The sequence below is a fragment of the Mesoplodon bidens genome, assembly GCF_964165515.1.
Source record: "Mesoplodon bidens genome assembly, chromosome: 6".
In the NCBI taxonomy this organism is placed as follows: Eukaryota; Metazoa; Chordata; class Mammalia; order Artiodactyla; family Ziphiidae; genus Mesoplodon; species Mesoplodon bidens.
In genome coordinates this window covers 77617833-77631003 of record NC_138162.1, presented here as the reverse complement: position 1 = coordinate 77631003, position 13171 = coordinate 77617833, and the positions used below count along the sequence as shown (strand labels likewise).

At 42.3% G+C, this 13171-nt stretch overlaps 1 protein-coding gene across 2 annotated transcripts in view; it reads right to left on the bottom strand.

Annotated features, from left to right (window-relative positions):
• Positions 1-12917, bottom strand: part of PIP5K1B (phosphatidylinositol-4-phosphate 5-kinase type 1 beta) — a 327228-nt gene extending 314311 nt beyond the window's left edge. For both annotated transcript variants that reach the window (XM_081238182.1, XM_081238181.1), the window contains exon 1: positions 12825-12917. The gene's annotated coding sequence lies outside the window, so the exon portion shown is untranslated. The remainder of the gene's footprint in view (positions 1-12824) is intronic.
• Positions 12918-13171: the final 254 nt, after the last annotated feature.

The window sequence follows — 13171 nt, the reverse complement described above, 5'->3', positions numbered from 1 at the left end:
CCTGAATTCAGGTCTTCATCATCTCTCTTGTAACGATATCATCTCCTCTAACTAGTCTCCCTGTCTCCAGTCTCATTCCCACCTCATTCACCTCCCAAGCTGGAGGCCATGCTGCTGATCTAACCTAAGGCATGAGCTCATCACTCGTCTGTGAAAATCTTCTTCTTGTTGCCTCCCTGCCTATAGAAGAAAAGTTCAAACTCCTTAGCCCATCTGACAAGCTGCCCGTGGTCTGGCGCCAACATACCCCTCCAGCCCTATTTCCTCCCACCCACACCTACCCTACTCATTATCAGATATAGCTCCAAACATACCACAAACCTTTATGACTTCATTTCTTCCCATGTGTTGGGCTTGGTACAGAGTAAGAGTTTAAGAAATGGTAGTTGCTGTCAGTACTACAAGGATGACAATGACAGCAACGACAATGATGACGTTAGAGAACTAGGGCCAAACTGTGGATGCTCTTAAGGACCAAACCAAGGTACTTAGATTTGGGGCATAACAAAGCATCTAAGGATTTGGGGGCATGGAGGTGATGAAATTATAATCTCTGGTAGCAAGTATTATAACTGACTAAAGGGGGAGAGAGAGGGAGGTACAGGGGCCGTTTGGGAAGCTGCTACAATAGTCCAGGTAAGAAGCAGTTAATATAGGAAATACACGTGAAAATGGAAGAGAACTTTTCAAAAACTTCCTCAGGACTTGGTAGCTGCACAGAAACAAAGATGAGCAAGATAAAAAGATTGCTGAAATTTCAAAAGTAGGTTAAAAAAAAAAAAAGAGGGTATCTTTGATGAAAATCTAGAATTTAGGGAAGGAGACAGATTCAGGTTTTTGAAAGGCACAAGCTCAGATTTCATAATATAGGGATTTTTGACAGAGGCAAGAGTTGGGCTCACAAGAGCAGATAAGCAGCTAAGAGAGAGTGAGGCATGAATTATTAAATAGTTCTAAATGTAACAGACCAAAAAAGCAAGAGATGGAAAAAAGACTAAAATTTGGCCACGAGCAAGGCTGCTCATTGGGAAAGGAACTTGAAGCAGCGGGAAGGCTAGAAGCTTGACTGTTAACATTTTACAAAGGAAGAGGGACCTAGGAAGTTGAAGAAAAGACAGATGTGGCTTAAGAAAATCATTCACTCAATAAACGTTAATTGAGAGCCATCTGCGCTGGACACTTTTCTAGGTGTTGGGCATACAAGAGCCAACAGAACACAGTCCCTCCCCTTGTGGAAGTTCACTTTCCAGTACAAGAGGCAGACAATGAAGAAAACAATAAAAACGGATTGTCAGGGAGTGCTGGTGACTGCCTCTAAAGCTGCTAGGGCTTATGGAGGATACTTTAGGCTCTAAAATGCTGCCAGGAGTCTTCTGACATATGTGGAAAGTGACTGTTCCTTACATATAGTTTGCACAAAATGAAATGATGCATCATGTTTACATTATAAATTGCCACGTAGGAGAGGAATTTTCTGAGAAACTGCAAAACTAAATAGTGAAGCCCAACTCCATACAAACCTTAAAAGCTGCATTTCCATTCGATCTTTTATAAACAAATATAAGCAAAGGCATGTTTCTCTCTTAATCCTTAGCATGAGAGACTGATTTCTCATTTTCCATAAATCTTCACCACTCTGCCTAAACTACATGTCTTGGGAAAAACAGCAAAGGGCATCATTTAAATAGAGCTTGCCAAAGCAATGACGCTACTGTTTGTTTCCATATGATGAATTCATAAGTCTAAGAACACTCTGGCTCACATCACTTCTTAAAAACAAGTTAAAATTTTCATATTCACCTTATTTGCTTTATTGTAGGTATTAAAGTTAGTTTTCCAATAGAAGATAGACATCAGAAGTCCTATACAATAGAAGTTTCTATGCAATTTCTCCAGTGGGACATGAAATAACCTTTGGTGATTTATAACCTCCAAGGGCATAAAATATTAAAAATGAAACTCTCACCAAAACACCCATAAATTACCACTCTGTTTAAATTAAATGAAAAAAGTCTATGAAAGTGTGCTTTAGATCATAATATAGTAAACACAAATATTTTATACAAATAAAAAAGAAACCATGAATATCTCAGCCTAAAAAGGTAGCACTTTATTTACCTGAACAGCCCAAAAACAAGACATAAGAGAAACATGCTCTTTATTGGCCAATGAGCTAAGTGAATGAGAAAGAACTAAAGCTTGCTTCCTTGAGACTCTCCCTCGAAAACCGTTTTTTCTTTCTTAAAATAAATTTCAAGTCAATGCATAAGATGAGTCTATTTCGGAAACACAATTCAGACAATATGGGTGTTATCTGGCTCCCAAGATCACAACAGATTCTCAGTAGCAAATGAGTGAGTGAAGGGTTATCACTGCTGAAAGCCATAGAAACAGCATCAAAAAACAAACAAAAAAATCAAGGCAGGTAAGATTTTCAAAAACAGCAAAGTGGGGCCGTTTGGTACAGGTGCAAAGAGCCTTGTATCCGTGAATGAATCTGAAAGCTATCACTTTATTACAACATTAGAGACACACTCTATGCTGTATAATCTTTTAAAGAATCAGGGAAGGTTGTAGCAACTTTGGGGAAATTTTCTATACAAAAATTGGCTATAATAAATTTTGATTCTTAAATAAGCAAACCCTCAGTGATCAGGAAATTTATTCTAGAAGTAAAACAGCCTGCCCCAAAGTTCTGAGTACCTAAGAGTTCCCTGTTTTAAGCTTCTTTCATTTTGTGCTTGAACAAGCCAGTTAAAATTGGCAGGCTTGATGTCTCAATGAACTTCAGGCAGAAAAAAACCACACTGTCAAATTGTTCTTGACATATTTTTTAAGTAAGGTCTTTTTTTCTTGAAGTACTATTTAGATTCTTGCTAAAATAAATTAGTAGGAACTTTACGGTGAACAGTATATGAAAAAATGTAGCCCTGCCCCAGTTTAAAGGTCATAGTTCATCATTGTAGATTATTTATCCTATGTAATTGACAAGGTGGCTTTATGAGTTACTTTCCCCCAACGCCAAGTTCTATCAGATGCCTACTTTCCCAATTTCACAATGCTTTTTGACAGAAATTAGAGACGTAAGAGGGAGGAGATATGGGGATACACGTATATGTATAGCTGATTCACTTTGTTATAAAGCAGAAACTAACACACCATTGTAAAGCAATTATACGCCAATAAAGATGTTAAAAAAAAAAATTGCAGACGGAGCCTTATGGAGTTGTTCACTCACAACCCTCCCTGAACCCACAGGGATGGAAAGAGCACTGGATGAGAAGTCACACTCAGCTCCTCAATGAATGCACACATCTGGTCTGAGCTTCTGCACAGGCAGCACTGGAAGGGACAATAGGATAGATCTGTTTTCCAAATTGCAGGTCTCAGCCCATCAGTGGGGAGTAAAATCAATTTGGTGGATCATGATCAGTGTTTGGTAGAGTTTGGAGGTGGGATGGAACTTATCAGAAAATACTAGAGCACACTGCACGCAGTATAGCTAAGTATCGCTCCATGAAAGCTTTATTTTGAATATATTTATTATTTATATTTTTATGTCTGTACTGGGTTTCAACATAGAATGTGCTTCCTAAAGGGCACTGAGTTGGCCATAAAGGGTTGTGTAATGGACTGAATGTGTTTCAAATTCATATTTTGAAATCCTAACCCCCAGTGTGATGGTATTAGAAGATGGGGCCTTTGGGAGGTAACAGAGCTATGAAGGTGGGGTCCTTATGAATGGGATTAGTGTCCTTATAAAAGGGATCCCAGAGAGCTCTCTTGCCCTCTTTCCACTGTATGACAACACAAAGAGAACTCAGCAGTCTGCAACCTGGAAGAGGGTTCTCACCAGAACCTGACCATGCTGGCACCCTGATCTCAGATTTCCAGCCTCCAGAACTGTGAGAAATAAATTTCTGTTGTTTGCAAGCCACCCAGTCTATGTTACTTCGTTTCAGTAGCTCGAACTGACTAAGACAGTTTGGTACTTCTCAATTATTTACAGTCAAGGGACACCGAGTAACTGAAAAAGCCACGTGCAAAGATTAAATGCAAGCTTAGCTTAGGCTAATTTCTTTTCACTAGTTTCTGCAGGATCCTACAATCCTGCCTCGTATTCATCTTAAAAATACCTAGAACATCAAAGATAATGCTTTTGGCCTCCAACTAACTCCTTACTCAACAACTGCTTTTCTCTTATCTAAATAGCAGTCTCTGGTTCCTGTTAGGTGCACCTCGGGATTCCAGACCACTCTAAAATCTTGGTATTCGGTGTAGGTTGGGCGGTCCCTAGGATCACACTGGAGTCTTCATCCTGTGGCTTTAAGAGCAGCCGACTATAGTTATGACCGTGGCCTGACCACATTCCAGGGAGCAAAAGCATCAGAGTAGGATGCTGTTTAGAAGAGCAAGTCCTCAGACCTGTGCAAGAGTTCAGGGACCAAAACGTGTCTGCTTCCTGGAGGGCCTGGCTGGATGTGAGAGGTAAGGATCCAGCCAGCCAAGTCTAGGGTCCTCTCCAGCCATTTCAGTTGCTCTGGCTGCAGTATGGATGATGGATGGATTAGAGAAGAGCCAGGCTGGACTCAGAAGCCCAGGGAGGCGATGGCTAGAATCCAGCAGAGAGATGAGAAGCTGGACTAGGACAGAATCAGTAGAAACAATGAGAAGCAGACGGATGGAGGAGCTATTAAGCAAGCAAAATCCATAGAAATGGGTGATGGGTTAGATGTGGTGGATGAAAAGGACGGGGACAAGGATGGCTCCCAAGTTTCTGCCTTGTGCGAGATAGTGGCTAGTTGTGCCCATCACAGAGCTAAGCAACCTTGCAAGAGGATGAGGTATGAAGAGAAAATCAGGATTCTGGTCTTGGACATGAAAAACTTGAGGTGCCTTTGAGATATCCAGGTGCAATGTCAATTATGTAATCTAGAGCTCACAGAGAGGCCTAGGTTGGAGATACAAATTTTAGACTCACTTGTGTCCTCCTTTTTTAAACTCTTGTACCAAAACTACATTTCGAGGCACAACTGCATGAAGCAGAGAAAAGAATGTGGGCTTTAAAATCAGAAAAGCCAGAGATGGAACCTTGCCTTAGTGGCTCTGTGCCCATGAGCTATGTACCTGCCTGATTAGGTTTCCATTTCCTCCTCTATCAGCAAGGATGCTGCAGCCCACTGTCAGAAGCATGGTGGAGATGAAAGAAACAGCACTTGAGAAGTGCCTGGAACACAGCAAGTTCTCAGCACAGTGGAGCCAGAACCATGTTTGTACTTTTTTGTATACCCCATGGCACCTGGTACTGTCCTGGCCAAGGGGTCCATCAGTATCTAGTATGATGAACTGACCTGAAATATTCAGAATTGTCAGTAAACCACAGTTTCCTAGACAACCACTAGCTCCCGAAATCATTCCTCCACCTGGGGTCCTACTGAAGCAACACCCAAACATAAGCTATGCATGGAGCGTGTCTTACCCCTCTTCAGCCACATCTCCCAGCCTTGGGAGTAACCATCACTTGGCAGGGCCAATGACTACCCAGAGCTTTTTTGTACTATCTAAAGTCCTAGACACCCAATCCAGTCATATGAAATTGTTTTCTTGTGATCCACAAGGATGTGAGAAAAGCAAAGACTGGCTTTGTTTCTCCTCTGGTATTTCTAGTGGAGCAGGCAGATGGCACCCTCTCCATGTATCCTGAAATTCACTTGGGAATACCAAGCACCTCAGGAGGCGTAGATTTTGAGCAATGGATTTAACATTTTCTGCCAGTCTTGAGTGTGCATCAGAATCACCTGTTGCCAGATTGCTAAGCCCCCATCCCCAGAGTTTCTGATTCAGCTGGCCTGGGGAACAGTATGAGAATTTGCATTTCTAACAAGTTCTCAGGTGATGCTGATGGTCGAGGGGCCACACCTGAGAACCACTGTCCTGGCTTCTTCCCTGAGACAGGGCTATTGATGTTTCTAACATTTAAAGAAAAACCAGCTGAGCTTGGGAAGTTTTTACCTGGAGTGTCATAGGATGTTGCCTTGTATACTATCAGTAAGGTGTCTTAATTAGGAATTACATATGTTTGGGATTTAGGTACTTTCAGACCTTATTTTAATAGTTTTGGAACATTTTGTCTTATGCTTCATAATTTCTACTTATCTGTTCTCTGCTATTCATTTTTGAGTAAATAAAATGTGAGAACTCTTTAAATAGAGATACTACTTCATACTCATGCCAGAACCTATTCACCTAAACAAGCACTGTTTCCTCCTTCTGGAAGACCTAGCTGTCCTTCTCATGGACCTGCCATAGCCAGCCTTTAAGAACTGTCTTCACAGCTCAACCTGCTTGGCTTGAGTGACCTCAATGGTGGCTCAATTCATCCTGACAGGATGGATGGGACCTAGTCATTCATTCATTTACATGTTTACTGGGCACCTACTATATGTCAAGCACTTTCTTGAAAAACAGTGTTAACGAACCATGACCTCTGCCCTCAAGGAGCTTATAAATTGACTGTGAATTTGAGTAGAGGTGATAAAAAATAAACAAAAATGCATAAATGTATAAGTATCCACTGTGATAGGTGAAGAAAACATACGGAGAAAGTCCCCTTTAGGTTAGATGATCAGAGAAAGCCCCTAGGGGAGGTGATGTTTAAACTGATTAACTTAGAGAAGTTTAAAGTCCATTCTTGTCTGTGTACCCTGAGCCAAATTCACCCTTAAGCCACCCTGGGAGCTTTAAAAATATGTTTATCTGATACTTATAAAAAGTAAAAAGAATAATACATTTCATACTTATATTATTATTTCTGTTAAGGAAGAGAAAAAAAATCATTCCTAGGCATATTGGTTAAAAAAAGTTGGAGGTCTGGTGAATAAATACCATTTATGATGTAAAAAGAAGGACCACTATAAACTATTGAAACTAGTGTTTATCAGCCTGCCTGACATTTCTAAAATGGTCTGGAAAATAATAAAATCAGAATAATTATAAAACATTCCAAGGTTTTGAAGAATGATATCATGTAAATTCATAAATTGTTCAGTACACATTTATTAAATCCCCACCATTTCCCATGCAAAGTGCTAAGTTCCAAGAATACAAAGATAAAACATGATGCCTAACCTTTCCCACTGACAAATATTAGCTAAACACCTATCATGCACTTACCGCTTCCTCAAGCTGGTCACAGTTTTGCTTCTTTTTATTGCTACTGTTTTGTTTCCTTACTTTATCAACAAATGTCATGACCAAATGATCAAGAGATGATTATGATGGGCAAAATCCTGGATAAACCCTGGATAAACAATAAGGTCCTACTGTACAGCACAGGGAACTATACTATCCTCTGATAAACCATAATGGAAAAGAATTTTTAAAAGAAGTTATATAACTTCTGTAGAGCAGAAATTAACACAACACTGTAAATCAACTATACTTAAGCAAAAAAAAAGAAAACCCACTAACCAATAAGTAGAATCTATTGCATTTCCTGTGCCAGTCTATGGCTAACTATAACTTCCTCCTAAACCCCTTGCTCAGCATTACTGGATGGCAAAGTCTTAGATATCACCTTTCTCCTACAAAAGAGAGGAATATTCTACAGTCCTGTGTCTTTAGTCCTGGGATTTTAGTTCCAACTCCAGGTAATTATACTTTCTAGGCCTCCAGGGCTTGCAAGCCCAACCCTTGCCTGAAGAACCTCTACTGAAAGACACACAAGCCCATTTTTAGTGGGAGCAATACTGCACACACAATGCTGTATAGTTCAATACAATACTCAATTTTATAATTGACTTTCTAAAACTCTGAGAGAAACAGGTCTCAAGAACTTGCTCACCCATATGTCAACTCCCACAGACATACTGCACACCTATTTTTAATTCATCCCATAAACAACACAGAAGACTTTCTACAAGAAGAATACACACTTCATGGAGTTGTCCTTTTAAACAGGGATTTGTTTTAACTTAAAATGATAATACCAAGGAAATGCCAGTTGACTAGACATGTAACAACATCCCAATTATTATGTTTCAAATCTTCCCAAGAGTAACCTAATTTGAGTGGGATTCCTGTGTTTTCCTATATCATCTCCTTATACACCTCTGATGAAGTTAGTAGATGCAATTGAGAATGGAATACACAAAATCAAGCCTGGTTTCCCTGCCCTAATCTTTTATACTGAAAGGAACCTGACTGAATAAAATGCTTCATCAATGGCAGCCAATTTTGACTACACAGTACTTCAAAAATGTCATCAAGAGATTAAGTTTAGGGCTTCCCTGGTGGCGCAGTGGTTGAGAGTCCGCCTGCCCATGCAGGGGACACGGGTTCATGCCCTGGTCCGGGAAGATCCCACATGCCGCGGAGCGTCTGGGCCCGTGAGCCATGGCTGCTGAGCCTGCGCGTCCGGAGCCTGTGCTCCGCAACGGGAGAGGCCACAGCAGTGAGAGGCCCGCATACCGCAAAAAAAAAAAAAAAAAAAAAAAAAGAGATTAAGTTTAACATTTATTTAAAAAAAGAAAAATACTAAATAAAACAAAAGGCTAGGTTTCCTCCCTCCCCGATTTCCCTGGCATTTAGAAGAACTGCCATAGATAAGTCCACAAATGAACAGCTGAGCTGCATAATGCCCAGTTCTAACTGGGCAGCTTCTGAAAAAAAAAAAAAAAAAAAAAGGACTCCTTCCAACCCCAGTTAATGTACTTGATATAAAGAGAACATGTTTCTGCAACAAATACATTTCAGGCTTGATGTTTTACAGAGTAACTAATGAAGGCTCCAGCCACAGGAAAAAAATTATTTTTCCAGGATATTAAATGTTTTGATTCACCGTTTAACAGAAGTACAAGTAAAATGAAAATGCAAATTAAATGTATACATATTTATGACTTTACCAATGTATGACAAGGCCACCTTTGGCTTCTGGCTTTATTAACCAGGAGGAGAAGCCTGGAAAACCACCACACATTTGTATTTCTATTCAAATAGTTCTCTCTGCCCAAGCACTGGTTGGAGCAAAGTATTAATTCTGAGTCCAGGGACATATATAAGCCAAGAGAATCAGAGTGAATGGATGAAAATGGACATTGTCTCCTTAATTATCTGCTTGGACAAGAAGATATAAAAATATAAATACTAAACAATGTTAAAATGTGACAACTCAGGCTTCTCTGGTGGTGCAGTGGTTGAGAGTCCACCTGCCAATGCAGGGGACGTGGGTTCGTGCCCCAGTCCGGGAAGATCCCACATGCCGCGGAGCAGCTGGCCCGTGAGCCATGGCCCCTGAGCCTGCGTGTCCAGAGCCTGTGCTCCGCAACAGGAGAGGCCACAACAGTGAGAGGCCCGCGTACCGCAAAAAAAAAAAAAAAAAAAAAAAAAAAGTGTGACAACTCATTAATTACTAGTAAACAGAAATTTTCTGTTAACCTCTATGATTTCTAGAAGTCAAAAATTCACTTTCACCATAGAACCCCTAGCAAAACCTTGAGTAAGAACCTTAAGAATTCCACGTTAGCCCTGGTCGCTAAACATCTATCTGTTCGACCATGAGCAAGTCAATTCACCTCTCCAAGCCTCAGCTGTCTTACCCATAAAAGGTGCGAGTTTCTGAACTAGTTAATATACTAATTCTTTATCAGAAAGAAATCTACCTCAATCCCCAATGGCTGAATCTGTTAATAATATTTAAGACCCATTCTAATTATTTGTCATCATACTTCTAAAGGTAAAAACACTACTTTTGTGCTTATAGGAAGAAGGGGTGGAAAGAGAAGAGGATTCTTAAAGGGAACAGAAACTAGGTTGGTTTTGTTAATTAGGTTCCCCCTCTGAAACCACGAGCCAGTATTAGCACCTGCTGAAATTTACCCAAATATAAGAGTGGTTGGTTTCTTCATCTCAAGACATACTCTTTCAGAAAATGGCACAAGTCAATTTCTAGGAACGTATATTTCAGCCAGTTACACATTACTAACAACTAAAGGGGCAGGGGAGGCAAGCAAAAGAGCATGACATAGATGATGTGAGTCTACTGTCTACACGGAGAAATAAAAACTCTTCTTTATATGATGTATTCAGCAAGGAGAGACACAATGGGCACCTGCACCTGCCAGCTTCAGGAGGCATACCTCTTGTATGTAAATTACCTTCTGGGTCAGCAGATGCTGCGAATTTACATGATAAGATGCTTTCTATGTTTTACAGCATGTGTTTTCCTTATGAGTGATTTCATTCCCTCCTTCACTCAGCAACTCTTCATTAAATACTTACTATATGCAAACCCCAAAGCCAAAAAAATAAATAAACAAAGGTATGAGTTGACTGTCTGGAATATTCAGGTGAATCTTGACATTTATTTTAGAGTAGTTCAGCCCCTGAGAATATTTCCAAATCAAAAAATAATACTAAATAATTCAGATGCTAAGCTAAAGTGCACTTGGAATTTTCTTTCCCTTCATTAAGTGGTATGCGATGAAGAGGAACGGGGAGTAAATTAGAATACAGGTGGAATAGGTTATTAGCAAATTAGAATACAGGTGGAATAGATTATTAGCTAAATCCCCTAGTTAATACAGGGTGAAGATTTCTCTTTCCCCTAGAGAAAAATGATACCACTGGATTACAAATATATTGATAAGCATTATAGAATGCTAAAACTAGAAAGAGAAAAATAATACAAACCTCTTGTTTTATATGTGGGAGACTTGAGGCTCAAAGGTGGTAGAATTTGGTCCAGGTTATACAGCTAAATATAGTGCCAGAACTAGAACCCAGGTCACCAGCAGGCATGCTTAACAGTCTCTGGTGAATTGCATGTATTGTATCCCATGATGTGTCCTCATTGCTATCACAAGTGGAACAATGGCATAATCCACAAAGCAAAGGACTAGACATCAGAAGCTCTGAGTTCTAGTCCTGTAAGCTACTAGACATGATACTATAGAAAACTCTAATCACTTGTCTAAACCTCGGTTTCCTCATCTGTTGAAATGTGAACAGTAATTCACAGTAAGATGGTACAGACCACAATAAATGCAGAAGTCTGGCCATTGTAAAAAACCTTATATAAGTACAGAACTAACACTGGGTGATGATAGTGGTGGTGGTGGTGGTGATTTCACCACCTGAAATGGTGGTGAAACCCGGCTTCAACTCTAATTCCAGCCACTTGTTACCTTGATAAGTCATTGAACCTGTGAGCCTCACATTCCTCCTGTGAATATGTGGTTAATAATCTTTGCCCTGCCTCCCTCAGAAATGGACAGAATTAAATGCTTTTCAGAGAGTACTAAAAAGCAATTACAAATAGCAAGGCATTGATGCAAACGTAAGGTATTATTACCAAATCCCTCTAGTCTTAATTTGGACAAAAATGTAACATGGTTTTATTATTCATTTTTTAACAGTTTTCCTCCTCAACTAAGACATCACTATGCATTCAATCTCAGACTTACCAGCTTTCTCATCAGTCTTCCTAAGTCTCCAAAGAACGCACCATTTCCCTCAGCTCAGAGATAATGTTTACTGCTTACTCAACTTCCCACTGGCATGGACTTGACCAAGAAAGGTTTTTTTCTAGGGCCTCCTTTCGACTGGAAACGCTCTGACAAAAGCTTCCATGAACACTATTCTACTTCATCACGTTAGAGGGGTAATGAATCCAACCCTTTGGCTTTTCTCCACTCCTAACAACTGCAGAACACTTCAGCCTTCACATAGAATGAGACAGAAGTCTGGGTGGATGCTTTTCACGGGAGGGGCAACAAGGGTTACCCAAACCCACGCTCAGTAGTATTGATGGGGAGACTGCTGCTTCTTTGCAGGAGACTAACACATTCTTAGGCCCAACCGGTCCCTCAAGAGTCATTCACCTTAGAGCTAGGGCCTCTGGCAGGCTGAGAATGTCACAGAAAAATAGTAAGGGCGGGGGCCGGTATTTTGGGTCTGCAATACGCTGCCTTTAACAAGGCATCAGAGTAACTAGCATTTCCTTGCTGAGAACCCTGATTTCAGTTGATCAGAAGAAAGAATTCATCAGCCTATCCAAACAACTTCTCTGGAACAGGTTTCTATCCAACCACGCTGGGCACGAGGGACAAGTGAGCCGGGGGTGGGGGGTTGGTAAGAACTGACAACAGGCTCATCTGCATAGATGAACGATAAGCAGACATTCGTTGTCTGCTGTTTTGGTGACTCCTGGCACCGGTGTGGCAAATCAAACCCCGGCATTCTCCCTCTCCGGTGCCCCACACTCCCACCCCCCTCCCCAGCTGCTGAAGCGTCATGTTGACGGGGCTAGGGGAGAGAAGCAGGGGAAATGCAGAAGTCGGTTGCTGCATTTAGGCTGGAACCATACCGCACCTGTTCAACCCGGCTCCGGCACCAAAAATGACCAAACACTGACTCGCAAGCCCCTCTTGAGATCCCAGGGGCGCCTAACAAGTTCTCCGCTGTTTAATACCGGGGAAGGGTGGTGGGAGATCTCTCTTTCTGCAGCCAAACTCAGCTGGCTCCTATTAAAGGGGAGGGGGCTGCTGCTTAAGTGAACCCAGAGTGGTCCCCGAGTGTCACTGCGGCTCCGGGGATCCGGGTGGTGAGCGGGTGGGTGCCCGCGGGGAGCGCGCAGCCGTGGCCCGGGGGAATGAAGGTCCCGCTTCGGTGGCCACGCGCACCCCCTACACCCTACCTCCAGCACAAGGTGGACAAAGTGAGAGCGTCGAGAGACCTCCAGGATTCATCCGAGACTCAGAGCCCCCAAGCTCGAGCCCAGAAAGAGGGTCGCGGGAGGAGGGGCCAGGGACGCGCAGGAAACTTACCTCACCCGGACAGCATTCGGGCGCCTCCGGTGTCGAGACCAGTTGCGCCACAGTCTGCAAGTTATCGGGACGTTGTCGCTTCCCCCGGACGAAAGGAGAGCAGTGCAGGCGAGGAGCGGGAGGGGCGGAGGATTGGCGGGGCGGGGCCGGGGCGCAGCTCGGGGAGCGGGCAGGTGCCGGGGCCCGAGCCACGGGGCCAAACTCGCCCCCGACGCGCCTCGGCGGGGGCGCGCGGCTGCGAGTGTGCAATGCGCGCGCGCCGCGGCGGGTGTGTGTCCCCGCTTTCCCCTTCCTTCCCCGCCGGTCCTCCGGCCAGACTGAGCCGCGAGCGGCCGCCAAAGCCCCAG